The sequence below is a fragment of the Tamandua tetradactyla genome, chromosome 18, assembly GCF_023851605.1.
Source record: "Tamandua tetradactyla isolate mTamTet1 chromosome 18, mTamTet1.pri, whole genome shotgun sequence".
NCBI classification, from domain to species: domain Eukaryota; kingdom Metazoa; phylum Chordata; class Mammalia; order Pilosa; family Myrmecophagidae; genus Tamandua; species Tamandua tetradactyla.
The window spans coordinates 56,277,053-56,299,612 of NC_135344.1; the positions used below are offsets into that span (position 1 = coordinate 56,277,053).

Genomic DNA, 22,560 nt, shown 5'->3' on the forward strand with positions numbered 1-22,560 from the left:
ATCTTCACCAAGTTTGGCCTACCACACACACACAAAGGTTGACAGCTAGAATGAGACAGTGAGCTGGCAGTTATTACACAAGCAAGCCCAGTGATCCCTTCTCATGGAGTTACACTTTATGTTAGCAAACATTCTCCATTCTCATTCCTATATGTTTGACGATAGCTACTAATATCTCTACCTTTCCCTTTTGCCAAATAAATCTATTGATGAGAGAAGTATGATTTCTGTTCAGCAGCTTGCAAGCTGATGTGCTGAGAATACAAAAATCAAAAATATTCACTTTTTCATTTTGCTCTCCTCTCCAGTAATTTCAGAGGTTGGATGGAATATTGTGTGCCTATGTTTTTCTGACTCAAAAAAAAAGTACCAAGTGACTAATACTGGATAAATCTTCACAATGGTACTCTAGGAGAGCCGTAAAAACATCTCCTAGTTAAAACCACAGTTTGGGGAGCCAGATGGAACTGCATTTAAATCCTGGATCACCACTTACCAGTTGTGGGACCTTTATCTTTCTAAACCTCTTATTCCTGTTTTTCATAAAACAAGAATGACAAAATTACAAAATATATTGAGAGGACAGAAAGAAAACACATATGGGACATGCCCTGTCCATAGTAAATCTCAGGCTTATTATTATAAGCATCAAGTAGACATGGGTCACTTTTACTACTGTAAGTCTCTGTGAGACATTTGTTCATGCTAATGTGAAGAATAGTGAGGCAGCATCAATCCATAGTTTTACACTGAAGATTCCTTTTCTTGCAAGAAAAGGCATTTCCATTAGAACCAGACCACCTGCTCCGGAGCATCTGCAGATGGAGGAGGCAGATTCCGACCAGGGAGCCAGCCCACTGTGGAGGGGAGGGGTCTTCCACTCTTCCTACAGCAACCACTGGAAATCTCTCCCAAAAGACAACACCACTTCAAAAGGTGCCCAAATGCAAGTAAGGAAAAAAAATTAAAAAATAAAAAAAAACTTCTAAGGACAAGAAGCCACTCTCATGTGCTGCAACCCTGGGGCATCTGACATCAACAACAACAAAGAATTCTCCCCAACCCAATTTAGAAGCATTCTTGAGTTATAAAACTAGCTCCAGGTTGCTTCTGAGGTCTCAACAAATGGCCACTTCCAACGAGTCCCTTCCTGGTCCTAGTTTAGAATTCTGCAAATATACAGTGTCCAGATTTCTTCATCCCTAATGATTCCATTTTCCCACCCATCCAACCAGTTTGCAAGAGGAATATTGCAATAGTGTAAAACACATACAGTATTCAGTTATCAAAGTTTTTAGTTCCAGGGTCATTTCGATTTCACTAAAAACTATCATTCAAAGGACATCTTTTAAGCTGGTATCCCAAACAAACAGGCTAACACGAAGCACGAGTAAGTCATTTGAATTCTAAGAGATTTTCCCTTTGAAATGAGCTTTGCTACAGAGGTTGTGATGCTGAGAAAAGATAAAAGGGAAAAGAGTTGCAGAGAGAGAGTTCAGAATGACTTAAAAATCAAATATAGGACGGGTCACAGTGGTCCAGCAGGCGGAGCTCTCACCTGCCGTGCCAGAGACCCAGGTTCGATTCCCGGTGCCTGCCCATACAAAAAAAAAAAAAAAATCAAATATGATCATGAAATGTTAGAATTTTAGCCTGATGAGCACACAGTACAATCTCAGCCTCCCCTTCTTTCATTGAGATTTCTATTTCTTATACTCCGAAGGCTGATGTCAAGGGGTGAACAAGCATAGAGGATCCCCTAGGAACGTTCAGAGGGCTCCCAGACAAGGCTGGCCCTATCATTAGGCAGAAAAGGCAGTTGCCCAGAGCTAAGAAATATTAGGAGCAATGAAAATACGTGGTGACTGGCTGTTCTGTGACTGACAGCAGGCTTGCAGGTGCAAACATTGTCCAGTCACCTGGGGCCATAAAAGCCTTCATCTCCAACTCTCAATTCAATCACAATACACAATACACAATATTGATTTCCAACATTAAATGACACTGAAGTTTTTAAGGAGTATTATTGTTGAATACAGATATGACCCATGGTTTATAATGCATATGTCTTTTAGGAAGAAAGCGGGAGGCACAGGAGAGAGAGAAGGAGAGAAAGAAAGAAACTCAAAGGAGCTACATAGTTTGAAGTACTTTGCACTCAAATGTTTTAAGACACATATTTCATTGATTTATATATTCCTATGGCCTGAATAAAGACTTCCTAAAGTAAGACCAGATTTTAAAGGTCTCTAAGTTGCATTTATTTAAAGACAACAGGCATTCACTAAGGGTGGCCATTCATATGTTGATGTAATCAAAGAATAAGGAAGAGTTGCTCATTGACCTACAAGGACCTACATAGCTGATGACAATGATTCAAAAGCTTTCTTTTAACCAACCTCCAGTCAACCAGAAAAGATTAACAGGGGCTTTCAATGTCCTCAGTAAAAAGTGCCGTTTGTTGCCTATGTAAGTGCCGTTTGTTGCCTATGTAACGCAGAATTCTCACAGTTAGTAGGCCAAACACTAGCACACCCATATATTTCTGTTCTAGCCCCTGTGCTGATGCTTTGCAAGAGGTGGGGGCATTTATGATGTTAGTGCATTGGAGACCATGATATAGTTTAACTAAATAATTATGAAAAACAATTAATATGAATATGAAGAGCAAGAGTTCTACTGTTTCTATAAAAGCCACATTAAATGCATTGGAAAGAGGTAATAAAGATAGCCAATAAAGATACCTTTAAAAAATGTCATCAACTGTAAAGGATTGAGGAAGTAATCACGAAATCTAGAAGAATGCTGATTTCAAATTGCTTTGTAAATTTATATAAGCTCTCCCTTCACTTAAGGAACCACAACTGACTGTTGTCAGGGATGCTGCATGGGTGTCACTTACGTGCCAAAGAAGAAACAAGACAGAATGCTAATCAGCAAACCCTCACTCAAGAATACAGTCTCACCAGGTTGGTGAGTTAGTGTATTTATGTGTTTCAAATTTAAATACAATGTATTAGATTTTCATAAAGTACTTTTTATGATTCTTTCCTTTAACCAGCTTTCAGTTAATAGATAAACTAAGGCTTCTATTTTGGTCAAATAAGAGGGATTTTACAGTTTTATATCTGAAAATGATACTTGGTGGTTACAGTGAGGTCATTTCTCCTTTCTTTCATCCTCAGTTTAAACAATATAAAAATACTCTATATTCTTCCTTGAGGTCATTCCAATAAGTAGACCTTAGCATCTATTTCTGGCTTAGATGGCACACAATTCCCTTCCCTACTAAGAGTTACTTGTTTCGTTTTGTTTTCTCTTCCAAAGGATACAATAAAATAAGTTGAAACGGTCTTCTGATCTTGGCATCATAAAAGAAGCGAAAGGGTTAGAGGCTCAAACCACTCCCAGATGGGACATCCTAACCTGAGAGGTGATAAAATACGTGGTTTTCCATGGGCAAGGCTTCCTCTGGAAGCACAATAAAGGCAAAGCACAGACAGGGTCAGGAACACTTATTCTCACTTTCGTTTAATCGTTTATATTTTAGATTCTGGGAAAGATAAACACGGCAATATGCTTTACTCTCTATCTTTGTCCAGAGAGGCTACGATTGATCAGAGACTGTTGGGATGATTGTTCTGAGGTGGTCTAGCCATCATAGTGAAAAATAGCCAAACTGCAAATTGATTTCACACTGCCAGTTCTGATGGGCCACCTTTAATGATTAAACAACTGAACCCAATCTTGTTACTTTGCAGCTAAGTTGACTGGAGCATCAACTGTATATGTCCTAAACAGTCTACTCAGAAGAAAAAGTTGATTTGGGGGCTCTAAAAATATGTGCTGGTATCACTTACATGCTCTAGTGACACATCAGAAAATTGTGTAACAAGCTAAATATTTGTAACATTTTCTCATGATTCTATTATGAGCTGAAAAATATCCAGGTTAAATCATGTCCCTGCAAACACCTGCTAAATTTGGATTCCATGATGCAACCTTACTTTTTTCTAGCCCTCCCCCCATTTCAGACTCATCCCTTGTTTATATACCTATCATCTCTCTGAGTATATTTAATGAGCCCAGAGATTACTGCAAAACTGTTTTTAACTGTACAATCTTACATAAACTGTTGTCCCCCTAAATTCTGAAAGCATCCACCATGAAAGGTGAGTCATTTTGAAACCACACCATTAGGATGGTAATTCCCAGGATCAGCACAGCTTCCCACAACCTGACACAGTCAATTTGATATTAACAGAGTTCTGAGAGGAATTCTTAGAATCACCTTGGACCACTGTAACTGTTGATAACTGGCAACCCCCTAGGGCTCCACTGATCCTTACCTACCAAAAAAGGAGATTTCAGAGAAATCATATATTGGCCATCTGTTTATATTGATTTTAGACTCAGAATTTCCTTGACAAAATGTAATTTCAAAGTGAGCATTCCAAAAGGAAAAGCCTGTTTGATAAATAAAGTTGTGATTTCAAGGCAGAGGAATGAAGAAAATGGAAGGGACAGAGGGAGGGAGGAAGGAAGGGTAAAGAAAAAAAAAGTTGGCAGTTTCTTTAAATAAATTAAATGATAAGACGATGAATAAGAAAAGATGTGGAGAAGGTTGCTGAATAGCTATGGTTTTCTTGAGGTAATAACTACATAACACAACTATCACAGAGAAAACTCTAGGAACGTAAAATAGGGGGAACTTTGGACTATCTCCCCCACTACACTCTAACAGGAGGTTTTTAATTAGTGTATTTACATTTTGGCTTAGATCAGGGACTTTCTCGATTTGCTAAAGCTGATGAAATACAATATACCATGGGGATTTAATAACTTACAATTTACAGTTCTTAGGCCATGAAAGTGTCTAACTTAAGGCAGCAAAAGGACGGTACTTGGATTCTGAAGACAGGCTGCTAGCATCTGGTTCACCTCCATCAAATCGAAGACACGTGGCCAGTGAATGCTGGTCCTTTGCTCCTGGAGCAAGTGTCTGGTTGCACTTCCTCTCTGAGCTTCTGTGGGTCGTTTCTTAGCTTCACTGGGGCTTTTCTCTATGAGTTTCTCTTCATTTCATCTCTCTCAGCTTCTCTGGGTTTTCTGTGTGTCTTTCATCCTCTTATAAAAGACTCCATCAGAGGCTTAAGACCCACCTTGAATGAGGTTGGTCATATCTCAATTGAAAATAACCTAATCAAAAGGTCCCACCCACAACAAGTCTGTACCCACAGGAATGGATTAAAGAACACGGCCTTTTCTGGAGTACATAATAGCTTCCAACCCACCACAAGGACACCTCCAGAGATGTACATTGTAGACTAACCGCAAAGGGTAGTCTACAATGTAATCCTGGTAAACAAATTAATGATAGGGAGGTTCAAATGTTAGGTACTACATTTTTATACAGTATCCCCAATTTAAAGAAGTTCATACAGTACAAAGACACATGCATTTTGGATGTTAATTGCATCAGCACTTATAACAGCAAAAAAATGACCGTTATAAAAATTAGCATCAATAGAAAAATTGTGAAATAAATTGTGATACATCTGTAAAGTAGAATACTATACCATCATTTTTGCTGAAAGAAAAGTATTGTACATGTATTGCATATTCAAAGAGAAAGACAAAGATTTTTATAGAATTTTAGAATATTGAGAAGCAATCAGAATACTTAGCAATGGCTACTTCTGATTAGAGGAATAGACAAAGGATATGTCTTACTTCTTAGCTACACAATTCAAAATTTGCAGGATTGCTTATTTCCTGTTTTTTTGTCTTTTGGCATTTTCTTCCTCAAATTAAAAAATGGGAAAATATTTTGTGACAAGACCTAGGCATTCTCTGAGTGGGAAACACAACTTCCACTATCCCAAAAGTTCCTAGGGAGGAAACCTGAAGAATCATGGAGACAATAAGAGTTCCCTTTATAGGGTTGACAAACCCTAGCAGAAGGAGATGCAAGAATCTGTGATTGTGTCCAGTCTTCCAGGAGGAGAATCTGCCTAAGACAATTCTCAGAGTTTGTGACCATGTCAGTTTAAAATGACTGATATGTGATTATCAAAACTGAGAGCTAGAATATCAAAGTTTGCACTTCCTTCCAAAACAGTAGTACCACTTGGAAAAGTTTTGAGAAGCTAGCCACAAAACATCTTGGAAAGTTACACTGCCTATTAAATTAAAATCTGTAGATTTCATAGGTAAATAAGAGTACTCTCCAAAAAGGTACAAGAAACTTTTCCTAACTTTTTACCCTGCCTGCTCCCCAAAATCATTTGGGATGATTAAAAAGTAGTATGTTGTGTGTAGCAATAATGGAGAACAAAATCTTCAACTAAGGAGTCATTTGGAAAGAAGAATAGTTTGAGAGTGTGTTCCTAATAAAAAACTTCTCTTTCAATTTACCGCTAACAAAGTAACCTCTATTTTAACATCTAAGCAATAAAGTAAATATAATGGTTTTATATGTCATATTTATCAGTAGCTATGTATGTTGTCAAACAGAAAGTTCAACCTCTTTTCATAAATTAACTTCGATCAAAAGTCAATGTAAAAACAAAAAAAATTTTTAAAAAGTCAGTACAGAATTCGCTGCTTCTCTCCACATATAGTACCTTATTTATTCATTCAACAATTCACTGTCAAGGACTTACCTACTATATACCAGGGACTCTGATATGTGAAAGTTATTTGTAAGGCAGGATGTGCTATTCAAATATCAGTGGTTGTTTTTCAGCGTACGGGAGGCTTTTCCAGTCTCTGCTTTGGAAATAACAGCAGTTATTGACTACTCCTGCAAAAATAAGAAAGAGAATCGTTAAGCTCCACAGAGGTGATAAAGAAATCTCAGTCACGTCCACAGTTTTAAAGAGGATTATACATTATTATTCACTATTGTACCCACACTATAGGCAAAAGGATTAATCTAGGTGGCCTAAAAAAGTGGGAAATGTTGGTTAGGCAGCACCACCTAATGGCTGCTGGACAGAACCTGTATCCTCTACCTTGGGAATGTGGCAACTTTATCACTTTTTCCTAGATGGACTGTAGACACAGACAGAATAGGCAGTGAGCCAATTATCTTTCTCAAGGTCAAAAGAGGCACATTGCATGCACCACCTCCTTAAATGCTGGTAGAAGTGCAGCCAGACAATGTCAGATATATTTAGAATCAAGGGCAACCACTTATCGGACCCAAAGGTGATAAATTCAGGGTACTCAATTTTTAAGACATAAACTTGTATACTGTTTAAAGGCATTTCTTTTGATTACTCCTATAGCCAAGGAAAGAGGAAGCATAAATTTCTTAAAATAAACCCTGCTATAATTTAGCATATATCTGAAAAAAAACTTTAGAGGAAATTGAGCAGATAGTATTTCTAAAGATTAAGTTCAAAGAATACAATGATTGAGAAGAGGGATAATGCCTCTACCTTCTCATTATGAAACTAGCTCTTTCTAGTCTAACCTTAAGTTATTATTACCCAGAAACAGTAATGTATATTTGTATGCCAAAAAGTAAAGGGGGTGTCATTTATTGGTTTAATCTGTGAAAATTTCCAACTTCCTTAATTCCAAATTTTTACTAGGAAAATTAAAAAATTACTAAATCTGATGAACAGACGCCATCTCTCCCATCCTCTCACTGCTGCAAAATCTGGTCTTTTCTTCAAGGCTGTCAATGCCTTGATCTTGACCTCCTCACTTCCACTCTTGCTCCATTTTCTCACACATACTTACAACAGAATCCTGGTTTTCTTAAGCCCATCCACTTACTTCCACACCCTTCCAATTTTTAATCTCACATTATTTCAGCCAGCCATTTTGTGTTTGATCCCCATTTTCAAAACTGAGCACTGTTGGGGGGGGTAACACAATTGAATAGATTGGATCTATGACATGTTCATTCTATGGCATTCCACCTCACCTCAGTCCACTGGGTAAGCCTGACATTTTTCTAATTTGATTGACCCTTTTGCATCTCCCTTCACAGATCTTCCAATTCTTTCCCACACTTCTTAAATCCCCACCACACCAAAGCCAGTTTATCTTAGTGCCTACTTCACTGAGATAGTGGGTTACTTTCAATTTGAAGTTCCTTGATATATTCTCCTTGTTATCAATTTTTCTCTTCTTATTATCATTTTCATCTTTTATCTGCATACAACCACAGATAGCTGTCTTCCACAGCTATCTTCTCTCAGGGTTTATCCCACTTCTTCCCTCCTCAAGTCTTTAATGGATCATTGCCTCTCCTTGGCTCTTCCATCCCTCTCTCTCCTTGAGCATCTTCCTTGATACAAAAATACAACCTTTCCTTTGAACCTTTTTTGCCATCAAGATAAAGCCCCATCCTGCTATTCTTCGTTGCCAAACTTCTGGAAAGAGTAGTTGTAACTCACTATCACCATGGCCCTGCATCTCTTTAACCCTCCAACGACTTACTATCAGGTTTTGCTGCCATTATCCAATGGCATTCAGGCTCTCAAAGGACACCAATATTCTCCTAAATAACAATCCAATGATCTCTCCTTGGACCTCACTTTCCTCTATTTCTCCTCAGGATCCAGCCCTGTTTTACCATCTCCTGTATGAAACCTCTCCCTACATTGGTGTGGTATACCAAAGCATATTCTTAAATCTAATCCATTCCTGTGGATATAAACCCATTGTAAGTGGGAACTTTTGATGAGACTACTTAAGTTAAGGTGCACCCCACCTCATTCAAGGTGGGTATTAATCCTCTTATCGGAGTCCTTTATAAATGCAATGACTACAGAGAGAGAGAGAGAAAGCCACAGAAGCAAGAAGCTGAATCAGCAAAGTGCAGAAGGGAGGGAAAAGACCAGTAGATGTCACCATGTGCCTTGCCATGTAACAGAGGAACCAAGGATTGTCAGTAGCCAGTCTTCAGGAAGAAAGCATCACTTTGGGGATGATTTAATTTGGATATTTTCTTGACCTCAAAACTGTTAATAAATTCTCATTGTTCAAGCCAAACTATTTTATAGTATTGCTTTGAGCAACCTAGGAAACTAAAACAATTGGCTTCCAGGACCATAGGCCCATCTTATTCTCCTCCTCCTTGCCTAATCATTCCCAACCACTGTCCCCACCTCCTTTGCCTTGGTGTTACTTCCAAGGTCACCATATGCCCAACACATGAGATACATCAGGGAATGATGCAAATCAAAATTCCTGCTCCTATGAAACTTTCATTCTAGTAGAGGAAGACTGAAAATAACAGTAATTGGGCAAATCGTTTCCTGCTAGAAGATGAAATAGTATTATTAACTCTATCTTACAGGTGAGAAAACGAAAGCCTAAATGGAGTAAATAGTTGAACACTCACTCTTATCCTTGAGCTATACAAAATTCCCAATGCGCAAGCAAAGACCTCTGGAAGAAGGACCCACAGGAAGAACTGGCTTCAAGGACCACAGCCCCTGGCTTTCCTCTGGCTCACATTAGTGCTTGTTTCCCCTCTGGCCTCTCTTAACACCATGCTTAGCCCTGGATTATCTGCTCTGAATTTGAAGCTCCAAGACAGAGAAGAAGAACCTAAAATGTGTCATATTCCTTCAGTCACCTAACAAAGACAGACTAGAATTAAAAAAATTTTTTTCCAACACAATGGAAAGATACAACTTAGAAATACAAAGAAAATAAAGAGGCACAAATATAGTTAATCTTACATAATAGAGGTTTTTAGATCTAAAAACATATGATTCCCCCACTCACCCATTCCATCCCTCCTTCTCCACCTTTTGGAAAATGTCCATACACAATATCCAAGGCTCTTGGGTTCACTGTTCATTTCCAGGCTGAGGGACCCTGGAGGGTGGACTCCCATTGCACCCCCATAATCAGGCCCTTACAGATGGAGGTTATTAGCTCCACAGATCTATGTCTCCACCCCTTCATGCTATCCCCATTAAACAAATGGTCTTACTAAACTATCAATGAGACATTTTCAACATAACGACAACTTAACTATGCAGAAATCCATAGAAGCTAGTTTAGTTCATTAAACAAATAACTATTGAGCTCCTTCTATATGCCAGGTACAAAGTGAGCATTTAATCTAAGTTGGTTGATTAACTACAAAAAACAATAAATAAATGCATTACTATGAGCTGAGGCTACACAGATGAATGTGACACATCCAGCCCTCCAGGGGCAAGTTTAGCTTGCTTGCAGAACACGTACACACAGAAAATTCAATATTCAAAAATCAGTTCTTCATCTTCTTACTAAAACCTCCTTGTCCCCTCCCTCATCCCCCTTTAGTTCCCTCAGTTATTTATCCTCAGAGTCAATAACTTCTCTCTCTGTGCATATGTCCAGACTGGTTCTTCCTCCTGAAAAAAAAAAAAACACCTCCCCATAGTCTGTGCCTGTTGTAGCTCTACACCTTAAGGCCTCACTCAAATCTCTTCTTCCCAGAGGGTTCCCTAGATGGAAACATCCTCACCCTCCTTTGTTTCTTTTAGTGTACTCATTCATACATCATGCTTCATAGTCTTTCTTATGTCCAAATAACTACTATTTGTCTCCCCATTGAATTTTGAGCCCTTGTTGATCTCTGACTTTATTTAACCCATCTTTGGAGACTCCATATTACTCAGACCAATAGTGATCAAATTGTCTTGGAATTAAAATAATTTGTCAGAAACTAAAACGAGCTTTGTAAGAACAGAAGATAGTACTCTAATCATTCACTGTGTCTCAATTTCATCAATACTCTAGCAGATACATAGTCATCCAGGAATTCCCAATACTTTCTCCTCAAATGCAAAGCCATATTCACAGAGGAAACAGGTAGGAGAGTTTCACTAACTCAATCTTAGTTCACCATCACTACTATAAACACAACTCAAAGTGCATGCCATGCAGGCAGTAGGTCAATAACATCAACCCTCACAGGAAGGTTGACCCTACCAAAGGACAAACTAGGCTGGAAAAAAAATATGAAAACAAACTTTTAACTTGTTCAGTTCTGAACCAGGCCCAAAATACAGCCGCCTAGAAGACTAGCAGGCAATGGGACAAAGGCAACAGAAAGGGGAATTGAAACTTCAAGGAGAACAAGACAATGGGGACGACCTGCTAGCATCTGCTGGTCCCCAACCAGCAACTTTCCATGTTCTACATCCTGATTTTTGCTTCCCAGATATTGATGAGGTCCCTTCATGTTCTCCTGACTTGAACTTCAATTTCTCTACCCCCTCCTTGGCCATGCACTCCTAGTTGGTCTGCTCCATTCTTGGACAATGCCATGAGAGGCAGTGTACCCCTCTGGTCTCTGACTCTGGCTTTCAATCATGTGCCTGGTAAGACAAAAGGGAATGATGTCTCTGATCCAAAATGCCTGATGTATGCTTACTTCACTAGTGGTAAAAAGGGACTAGAAAAGACGAACCTAGAGAAAATACTGCCAAGAACAATATGTATTTGCCTGAGGTGTTCCCTTTATGTCTACCTCTCTATATAACCAACCTGGGTGCCTACAGCCCAGGAGATGGGAATATCTGAAAATGCTGAGCCATCTCTGCAAAAGAAGCATGACAAAAATTGACCATCTATTTGCCAGCTACCCTGGCAATGACATCCAGGTTTACATTGAATTCATAGTCATCAGTTAGCTTGGGTCATTTCTGAGACTCAAAGCAATCAAACTTAACCTCAATATAATCTCCTCATCAAAACTCATAATGCCAGATGGGGTAAAATGTATGGGAGGTTTGGGTTTTCTTTTTTCTATTTATACTTTTTCTGGTTTAATGCAAATGTTCTAAAAATGTTCACGGTAATGAATGCACAACTATATGATGATACTGTGAACCATTGATTACATATATTAAATGGACTCAATGCTGTGTTAATATATCTCAATAAAATTACATTAAAAAAAAAACTCATAATGTCAATGCCAGGCTCCTTTATCTCATATTTTCCCTAATGTCCATCTCTACTTTAATCATTTTACTATGCAATTACCAATTCAAGGGTTAAAATGGTTTCCAGGAAAATAACAAAATCTTCTCTAACCAGAATCCAGCTGATGAAAATATTTTAATAAACTTTTTCTGGATTTTATTTTTTTTTTAAGTCAAAAGACCATGAAAACTAGCAGGTATTAGAGTTTTCAGGTGGAAAACCCTTATAGAGAATATCCCAGGCGCAGTCCATAGCTAGCCCAATCTCCTGCAACTTCTCCATCTACAATATTATACAATGAAAATTTATAGCTGACTGATAACCCTGAGGCACTGTAAAATTCTTAATCATCAAAAATGCAATTATGTTCACTATACTGTAATTACAAAGGAAAGAAAGTGCACTCATACATTTTACAAAGAGAAAAAATCATGGGTGTGTGTAGGAGAGAAGAATTTCTAATTAACTTTCAATTAATCAGAAATTCAAGTAACCAGATAACTCCATTTTTAAACATTCTATAATTCCATGAGCACTTGCTATGTGCCGAGCATTGAATTGCTTTATGTCGGCAAAGAGCAAGAAAGGCCAATTCCTAACTGACAAATGGAATACCTTTCTGGAAATCCAATTTAACAAATCACTCCACTCTGGATTTGCATATCAAGAGAGGTCATATGTAAATATGCTTTGAAATTTTTAGATATTTTATGCCCCTAAATACAAATGAGATAGCAATAATAGTTTTGACATATAAAACCATGATGTTTTTCTCCCTGCCATAGGAATGGTTTAATTGTAATGCAGAGTTTCAGTAGAGATAGGCGCTTTATTTTGAAAATGATGAAAATCTCAGCTCTGACTGATTGAATAAAAAATCTGTAGGCTGAAGGAAGCCCTAGTGAGGCTGGATGCAGAAGCTTGAAAGATGTCACCCAGGACCCAGTTCTCTCTTCTCCATCTGGTACTGACTTCTTTCTCCGGTTGCCAGGTTTTAAATTTTATATACACATACCTCACCATTCAGAGGAAGGGAGGATATCTCTTTCTATAACAGGAGAGAAGAAGTGGTGCATTTTCTTTCCCATATGAAATTCCAGCAGATGTCTCCTTGGATCTCTTTGGTCCTGACTGCATTGAATATTCTTCACTAAGCCTATCACAGTACCCAGAGAAGTGGTAGCCTGATGGCATAGGCCAATTAAGGGAGCAGGTTTAGTTTAATTCTATCCAATGAGACAAGGCTGAGAATGAGGTAATGTGGTTTCCCAAAGAAAATTCAGGGTACTCTTGGGAAGGGGAAAGGGTGATGTGGTGGCTGTGCCACTCAGAGTTCTCCAGAGAAAGAGAATGAACAGGAGATAGATAGATAGATAGATAGATAGATAGATAGATAGATAGACAGACAGACAGACAGACAGACAGACAGACAGACAGAAGGATGGACGGATGGACTTTAAGGAATTGGTTTACATGATTTGGGGGGCTGGCAATCTGAATTCCATAGGGCAGGAAATTCTGATAGGAGTGATGTTGAAGCCTTGAGTCCAAATATCTTAGAGGAAGTTGGCAGGTTGCAAATTCCAGTGACAGCTGATGTTGAAGTCTTGAGTCTTCAAGTCTCCCCTGTAGGGGAGACTGGAAAATTGGAGAGGAATAAAGGGTATAGTGTTGAGGCAGAATTCTTTTCTCTGGAGCCCCCAGTTCTTTTCTCTTAAGGTTTCCAATTGATTGATAAGGCCCACTGACACTATTGAGGGTAATCTCCTTAAAGTATGCTATGGGAGGATGCTAATAACATGTACAAAATATCTCCACGGAGGTATCTAGGACAGTGTTTGGCCAAACAACTGGACAGCATAGCCTAGTACGCTGTGATGTAAAATTAACCATCACAGTAGCTAAATAAATGAAGGTCTCACTAGACCCAAAGCAACTTCTGAGGATTTTGCTCTAACTTCCCAATCCTTGGCACCAGGTCAACAGTAATTTTCCTTTCAGTAGGCTTTTAACATGTGTATTTCAAGGGACTTTCATGAAAGAGAGGCTGGGAGGATAGAGACAGCAGCATAAAGTTTCTCACATTCCTCTAGTGAAGTCTCATTGGCCCTTGGTGAAAAAAGGAATGAGTAGTCAGACCATGGAATATAAAGATCAAAACTTTTTGATAACAATAATAGCTAGCACTGATTTTGTGCTTACTATGTGCCCAAGACTGCTGTAAGCCCTTTCCAAGTGTTGAATTATTTAACAACTCTCGGAAGTTGTTGCTATCATTATTCCCATCTTACACATAAGAAAACTGAGGCAGAAGAGGTTAAGTAACTTATCCAACGTCACACTGCTAGTAAGTGGAAGGGCTATGGTTTGAACTCAGGCCATACACCTGGAGGCAGAGTAAGGTGATGACTCAAGGGCTCGGGCTTGATCCTGGAGGATGGCTTGCCTGTTTGTGCCAAGGAATACCTGGGGTTGATAATTGATGATGGCATTTAAGTTCTCCTCCAACCCAGCTTCAGAAGAATATATTCCAAGTCCCCCAAGTGAGAGCACTGTAAAATACTGAAGTCCCCAGTCAAATCTTACAGGAGCATAGCCACAGTACCTTCAGCTACAGAAGCAACAAGATGACAGAATAATGACGGGAGTGGCCAGGTCAATGTGGATGCACTCTTTGAGTGACAAATCAGAGTGGAAAGTGCCAGATAAAAAGAAAATGGTAATCGCCTCCAAGTAGAGCCTGTGCAGACAGAAACTCCGAGTAGGGTGGGGATTTCACGGAGCCCTGAGATTCCACTGGGTGGAGAACCTGGAGCCAAAGACTATTACAACTGCCCTTCTAATTGTTAACTGCACTTTGGGTTTTCTCCCTCCAGCAGCATGACCCAAGAAAGTAAAGGTTACACATTATAGGAGATGATTAAAGGAAAAGTATTATATTAGCAGATACTGAGAATCCTAGTAATTACCATGATTTTGTTTTTCAAATATTCTTTCTACTTTTGCTCAAACATTGGAAGACAGGAATGGATTCTAGAATAGCATTTGCTACAAAACACGGAGACCCATTAAACTAAATCTCTTGACCCACTGAAAATGGAGCAAATACAAAAATTAAAGACTTCCATCCAAACTGAGTACAGGATTTGACATGTGCATTGCAGCTGCCAAAGAAAATCCTACAACTGAAAGGAAGAGCTAAAGCAGCAGGGGGCAGCCGGCTCAGAAACCACAGGGGGGCAAAGAGAATCTGAAGGAGCAGTGCATGCAGCTAAAGACCAAATGTTAAAACAAAATGTGTGAGCAGGCACACACAAATGCCGGCTGTCGGTTCAGTATACTGCCTTCTACGATTTTAATGCTTAAAAGAAAGGTCAAGGAAAGGGAATTTCTTCTTTGGTGGCACAGCTTGCCTCCATCCATGCTAAAGGTGATGGCTGCATTGTGCCCCCTACTGGTGACACCGACGCTTCTGATTAAGTGTGTGGTTGCCCTCTTAAAATCTAAGTTTCTCTTCTCGCTCTCATTTAAATGAAATGAGTATAAATAGCTTTGTTACACACAGTAGTCTTGCTTTAATTTTTTGTAACTCTAATGAAGATCTTGAGTATGCTTTTAAATATTTAAATTCAGATTAAATATCAGCTAGATGTGATGACAGCTAAAAACACTTAAGTAATGCTTAATGAATATAACAACCAAAAAAGGTTGCGCTTAATTTACTGTGTTCCTCCTAATCCAGGAATTTCAGGCTAAATTTCCTGACACCTTTTATTTTCTCCATAAGGCTATATTTTAACTGTTAACTGTCAGTCCAGCACAGAGCTAAAAGGCTCTAAAGAACTAAGCCTGTTAAAGTTAACAGCCGTTCCCTAAGAAACACATTTTCTGCACCATCATCTTCTCTGGACATTATTTTCTTTTCTCCATTGCATGCACATGTCTTATCAAGATATGTTCTCCGGGGTCTATGCCCCCAAGCAGCCCCCTCCCCCCACTCAGATCTTGCCGATGCCACTTGTGTGAGGGAATGTGCACCATATTTATAATCAGGGTAAAATTACCAGAAAAAAAAGGAAAAGGGCTAAGAACCCAACTCTAAATAAGGTAAGTGATCAAAGACGGGTCTGCCTGAATCACATATACAGGCACTGTTGGAGGGACAGAAAATGCAGCAGCTCAGATGGTCCATAGTTCTGCAGCTCCACCCCTTGGCATGTGTTAAAAGTAGATGATTTCTGAAATGAACATCCTGATTTCTTTTTACATTGGATGTGTGTGTGTGTATGTATAAAACTTTAAATTTGTGGAAGTGGAGACAAATAAAAGGTGAAGACTGCTGTTTTGGGACAAGGGAATTATCCTAGCAAAACTGTAAAGGAGACACAATGATTTCTTCCTTTCATTATGTGGTTTCCTACACCAGATGCTTTAACAGCAACTGCAATGACATTAAATTTGGCGCTTCATAGTGCTGAGATGATCAGGTCAGAGGAAACTTAAAAAGAAGAGATTTAGCCATACGTTGGCTTTTTACCCTTGCACTTCGGGCTAGCTCTACTAACTAAACCAGTAAGTGCTAAAATGCTCAGATCACTGTCGGTTACTTTTCCCATTTTGGATGTCTTAGCTTGTAACCTAAGCGAGTCATCCAGCCTATGCAAGATCCTTGGCGACATTACACAACAGTCATAGATAAATATTTCTGCAGCATCCCTAGAGGCAGGAGAAATGATATTTAAGAATAATAATGGCTGAGTTTAAAATAATGTTTGGTGTGGATAATAAATAAGGTAACCGAGGCTGGGAGAGAGGAGGGGAGGGGAAGCAAGGGCACAGCTGGGGGACGCCTCTGCCTAAAGCCCAGGACCCACTTTCCAGAACTAGCTGAGGCTGGGGGGAAAATGTGCTGTGAACGGCAGCCCCACCCCCCCAAAGCTCTCCAAGTCAGAGCTTGTTCTCCTCACCTCCAGATGAGAAGAGTAAGTGGTTGGGCTAATTCTGTGAGCTCTAGCAATCTTTGTCTATGGCACTGAGCTAAGAGTGATTAGGCTGCAACCTGGATTTACTTGGTTATTTCAAGCATTTTCATGAAGACATTTTTGAAAACTTTTAAGAATTGTCACCTCCTTCAAAGGTTGCTCTGGTGGCTCCCTTGGGCATATTGCCTTTCTAACAGTTATTTATAGCTTAGACTTCAGACCTATTTAGTCCTTAGTACACTCACAATCTTTTTTTTTTTTTTTTTTTTTTTTTGCATGCATGGGCAGGGAAGTCAACCCTGGTCTCCCTCCCGACACGAGAATTCGACCACTGAATTAACTATGCACCCTCTAGTATACTCACTTTTATATTATAATTTTCATCGATAAAAGGGCTTTTCCTAAAGGACAATACATAATGACGATACAAGGGGCATAGTCTAATGCAATCTCTATAACCTCGGTAAGGAGATCAGAAGTGTTGGGGCCGGTGTTACTTGCTCAGTCTCCTAAGCCTCTCCCTCAAGGAGATCCATACCTTCCTCTTGATATAAAAGAATATCCTTTGATTATAGGTGTCAGGTCTGGATTTAAAATCATAGTCCCTGATAACACAGGTGAACCCTGTGTCCAGCCCAGTGATTTTTCAGGGGCTGCTCTTAGCAGTGCACCCTCTCACTCACTTCTCTCTTCCCCATGGGAGGGTGTTCACAAAGTTAAATAAGTGGGGTTCAACCCTATCCACACATTAGAATCACTCGGAAGCCTTTAAATGCTATTGATGCTTGGGTCCCACTCCCCAGAGATTCTGATTTTATTTACATAAGGTGGAACCCAGATGTCAGTATTTTTTTTTTAATCTCCCCAGGTATATCGAATGTGCAGCCAGGGTTGAAACTACTAATTTTAAGTGTTTGGATTTAATTAACATCCTCACCTGACATCTTTCAAGCTTAATGTAAGGGTTCAGTAAGGTGCTATTGATGGTGAACTCCAAAAGGGAGCTGGAAGCAAACCCCTTGAGTGTATCCCTGTGTGGTTACATCTCCCCTGATGTTTACAAGTGACTGATGGAAGAGGGGTACATTTCTTAAAATATTAGAGATCTGCTTATGCTAACCTGTAATAGTGTTGTAAAATTTTGATTTCTTTTCTATTAAGGTAAAGGTTTAAAAGGATCTTTTAAACTGTTTGCTATATCCCTATTCTTGCCTCTCACTCTGAAAACAAAGACAAAGCTAGCAGGCTCACAATCATCCCCCCAAAGTGTTTTTGACATGAAAGCTGCAGCTCCTACTGACCCAATAAAAACATACTGAGTTAAAAAAATAATAATAAATCAAGTCTCTTGGGTCTCCTAATAATAGAAAATTGACCACCCACGTAAAAAGATTGGTCTTCCATGCGTCTCAATTTTTTTTCCAGAGGAATGTCTTGAGAGGCGAGGGTCCATAGAAGAGGGTCTTGGATTCATTTGCAGGTATTCTAGGAACACACAGGCCAAAGCAGCTAGCTGATTTGCTATGAGCCCAGGGCACAGGAGCCAAATATTGGCTCTTAATTTACAAGTTATGTGATGTTGCACAAATCACTTAACCTTTCTGTGTCCCAGAAATTACCACCAGTTATGCAAAGGTACTAAAAGCACCTAATTTATAGAATCATTCAGAGCATAAAATGAACTAATACATGCAAAGAATACATATGCATAACAAACACCAGCACATGGCAAACGGAAAGGTCAATAAATGTCCACAACTATGATGCTGATAAACACTCCAATCCATGTAGAGTCTGGGTCCTAAGAGCTGCCCTCCTCATATAGAGCCACCCAAAATATGAGTCATTCTACCCAAGACTTCATTCAGCCTTTGACTCTGCCCACAATTTCTCTGAACTTATTCCCAGCTGGGAATTTTGCCCAAATATCACTACCAGTAAAACCCTACTCAAAGAAATTCCATCCAACTTTAAACATTAATCGACCACTATCCTTGAATAATTTCCTCTCAAACCTTCTATGCTGTTGCCTTTTATTTATTTTTTTTTCTTTTTCCTGAAGGAATGTCTTGAGAAGCAGGGGCCAATAAATTGGGTCTCAAGTTCTTTTGCATGTATTCTAGGAATAAGCAGGCAAGACAAGGCTTCAAGTCCTCGGACTGAAGCTCAACCTCACATATCGAGTCTCCTTTCCTCTTCTGTAACATGAGAAAATAATATTGGCCTTACTGACTTCACAGGGTTGTTGTAGGGACCAAACTGAGTCAATGAGTGTAGGAGGGGGTCATCATTTATGGACCCCCTTACACATGAAATGCTTTCATCTAGAGCAATAAACACGATGCCGCAGATACGACTGATCCACCAGAGGCAACACAAGGTACTGTCCTAGCATCCGCACATATGTTTTACAAACCACTGCTTCTACATCACATAAAATAATCTATAATATAAATATTAGATGCCACATTTATTCTAAATACTCAAAGCTTGATAAATCTTCCAAATAACGCATAATAATTCATATTTTAGGAACATAAGATAAACTAAAAATATACAGAAAGGTTTATACATTTTAATTTATTCTTTAAATACTTATTGAGCCCTCTACTATATGACATATATAGTATATAAGCAGACACTGCTTTTATGATATCAAAAATATGGAAGAAATTAAGGTAGGAATAATTAGATACATTTTGGTATATACCTAATTTGGTGTATACCTACATTATAGAGTGTTATGAGTCACTAGGAATAATGTTTTGAAGAATATTGAAGATGAGGGGAAATTTTCATGAGTTAATGTAAGTGAAAAGACAACATACTAAGTGAACTACACATAAGCAACCTCAACTTTGGTCTAGACCCATATGATTGAAGAAATAGAGAGAGTTACTAGAAACATTTTTAAATGCCTTTGGTTAGTAGGATTATTTTCCAATTCTATTATATTTTCTGCATTTTCCAATTTTTCAACACTAAGCATGTATTAACCATTTTAATCCCCAAATGCACAATAAATAAATTTTCCTAAAATTAAAAAAAAAGCATAAACGTTCAACAATGAACATAAATTGTTTTTATCAGTTAAACGTCACTAACATTTTCATTTGGCATTTCCCCTGTTATAGTGTTTCCAAACAATATTCACCCAGAAGAGTTTTATAGATTCTCCTGTGTTTAAAGAATCTTTATAAAATTAGCCATTTCTTTGCATGTATTTAGGCTCTTAGAACAATCTTTTAAGTTGGAGTACAGTCATTCCAACCAAGGTCTCCTGGTTGCTATGACAATTTAATTTCTTATCTCTGCTACCCTGTGATCCCATTACTTTAGCATTTGGCAGCATCTTACTTGAATTGTTTGTATAGTGATGCAGAGAAGCTTTGAACATTCTTGCCTTTATATAATATTCTTTAGCGAAGAACTAGTCCTTTGCAGTGTGCCATTTGAAGAAAGTTCAGAGGGAGGAAGATAAATAATTCATAAAAAAATAACAAGAGAACCTCATGCCTAGGTAATTCTGAGCAGAGACATATATGCCTGTATAGCTGAGTTGTAAATAGAATTTGAGTAACAGAGTTGGTGTATATTCTAGTGAAGAATCAAGCCTGGGTTTGTCTTTTGAAATGCATAAAAAAATAATTCTACCAGTCCATCATATATTTATTCATTCATTCATGAACTATTTAAAGAATACCTATTCTGCACAAAGCCAGAGTTATTTATATCATGGGGGATACAAAGATGGATAAAATAGTCCTTACCCAGAAGAAGCTAACATTTGTGGCAAGGTAGAGGGTCGCAAAATGTTGTCATGGGAAATGGTTGCCCAGTCAGGGGCTACATTTTCCAGGCACCCCTTGAATCCAAAGGTGGCCATGTGACACTCATCATTAGAATAAGAATGAATGTGAAATGTGTCACTTTCATGTCAGTGCTTTTAGGAAGACACACACTGTGCCTTACAGACTCTCTCTTTCACCTTCCATCAGCTGGAAGCTAAAGAATCTAGTTACTATAAGGCAGCAGAGCTCCACAAGATGGAAGGAACAGGGGTCCCCTGCAGTGGTGGTTTTAAAATATGTCCATGAATTCTTTGATGCTCCTCCCTTCAAAAGGTGAACCTTAATTCCCTTTGAGTATAAGCTGAACTTAGTGACTTGCTTCTAAGGCATAGAATGGGGCAGGAACGAGACTGTGACTGCTCTGGGTGGTTCATAAAAGACAGGCTTCCACTTTGCTCTCTCTTGGACCTCTTGCCCTGGGCAAAGCCAGCTGCTGTGTCATGAGGATGCTCAGTGGAGAGGCCACCTGGCGAGGACGTGTGAGTGCGCCATCTTGGGAGTGAAGCTCCAGCACCAACCAAACCTTTCGCTGACTCAGGCCCAGCCAACATCAGCTGAACCTCTCCCAAATCCCTGACCCACAGAAACTGTGAAATAATAGATGCTGCTTTAAGCTAGCAAGTTTGGAGGAAATTTGTTATTCAGCAATAGATGACCAAAAATGTCCTTAAATCATGGGAGAAAAGCCTCTTGCTAACCAAAAGTACCTTATTGGACTGTTATGTGAAATCACTATAATGGAAGGGTTTGTTCGTTAGAGCAACTAGCATAACCTTAACTAATATGAGGAAGTTAAGCATGTTCATAGACAACTTTCCAGGTACCACAATGTTTAGCACTTTTAGATACCCAATAAATATTTGCTGAAGAAGAAATGACTATGTGAAGGAAAAAAAACCCACAAGTGCCCTAAAAGACATAAAAAATCAAGAGCAAGAGACACTCAGAGGATAGAGAGTTTGCTTTTGAGAGGACAGGACATTTTGCATCGAATCTGTGTCCTGTGAAAAATGTGGTGGAAGGAAATCATTTTGAGAGAGAGAACTCAGGAGAGGGTGGTCCAGACATCAATTTGAGGCTAATGGAAAATCTAATTTGTTTAAAATGTTGAATAAGTGATAAGGAGCATTAGGAGTCGAGATTCAAAGGATAAGGGACCAGCTGGCACAGCTCCTGAATACCTACTATGAGCAAATTCACTGTGATGAATTGGACACATCCTCTGACCTCAAGGAGCCCATGATTCTAAATATAATATGTTTTACCTTACTTATTTTCTAGGTCCATTTCACTGCTTTATAACATTCCCAGAACTATGACTGGCACATAATAGATGCTCAGGAAATATTTGTTGAATAAAAAAAAAAAAAAAGATTGAAAGAATAGCCTGGGCTCCCACATAGATGACCTCAAATGCAGAGGAAATTAGATTTAATTTCAGAATCATTGATAGAAATGGCAGGCTATGCCTGCCCTTCATGTACATGAATACTAAGGGGGGAAGGGACTAAAACCATGGAGCATATTAGAAGACAACTGAAATAAGCTGTGAAAGGTAACAAGGGTTTCCCTTCCTAGGATGGAAAGAAGGAATGGGTGTGAGAAGCACAGGAATAGTTTCAGCCCTGTCATATGGCATCCCAGTGATGATGATGACTTAGTCTTTAGAAGTCCACACTATTTCTCACTATGAGTAAATTCTGGAGACATAGAAGAGATTTCTCCTACATAAAGTTAAACCCCAGATGACAAAAGCATTTACTTTGGTCTCATTA

At 38.9% G+C, this 22,560-nt stretch overlaps 1 long non-coding RNA gene across 6 annotated transcripts in view; it reads right to left on the bottom strand.

The window, feature by feature from the left end:
- Positions 1-22,560, bottom strand: part of LOC143662212 (uncharacterized) — a 337,353-nt gene that overhangs the window by 151,792 nt on the left and 163,001 nt on the right. For 5 of the 6 annotated variants that reach the window (XR_013165223.1, XR_013165225.1, XR_013165220.1 and 2 more), the window contains exon 3: positions 6,666-6,805. This is a non-coding gene — a long non-coding RNA (uncharacterized LOC143662212). Of the gene's footprint in view, positions 1-6,665; positions 6,806-14,418; positions 14,793-22,560 lie in introns of those variants that run through there. The other variant, XR_013165224.1, reaches the window with a different exon arrangement.